Source organism: Rhagoletis pomonella, unplaced genomic scaffold (genome assembly GCF_013731165.1).
Source record: "Rhagoletis pomonella isolate Grant_MI unplaced genomic scaffold, Rhpom_1.0 Rhpom_scaffold_00013, whole genome shotgun sequence".
Lineage (NCBI taxonomy): Eukaryota > Metazoa > Arthropoda > Insecta > Diptera > Tephritidae > Rhagoletis > Rhagoletis pomonella.
In genome coordinates, this window is record NW_023458567.1 from 9,057,126 (window position 1) to 9,057,648 (window position 523).

Here is a 523-nt window from a genome sequence, read left to right on the forward strand (position 1 = left end):
ATATAGAATTAATAATTTTATAAATAAAATTTTGATTTTTGATTTTCTATACAAAATTTAGATCATTAATTGTGTTCATAAAGTAAAAAAAAAAACAATTCTTTTATAAAATTATTTTTGAATACACATACTGCGTACCATTACATATTGCATGTATTCGGTTTGAAAACTAGTACCAGCGTTAAAAGTGTGCAACAAAATTTTTTTGAGTTTTTTATTTTTTCGCTTAGCTGGTAAAATCCAACAATCCAGCGAAGTTTGAATAGTATGTATTTAATTTTCTAAGCAGCTTACTCCAAGTGCTTCATCGCCTGGCAGCTACATACACACAAACATATGTTAGCATATTTACTAAGTTTCGAGAATTTTTAAATTGTTACGTAGAATACGTCTTACTTTTCAGTATGGATGCCTTGCTCAAATCTCGTAGTTATAAATTTTAGAGGAGTAATGAAATTATTTAAAAAAATGCATCGTTTCAAAGAAAAAATCTAAAAAACTAATCCCCGGTTTCACCAATCAA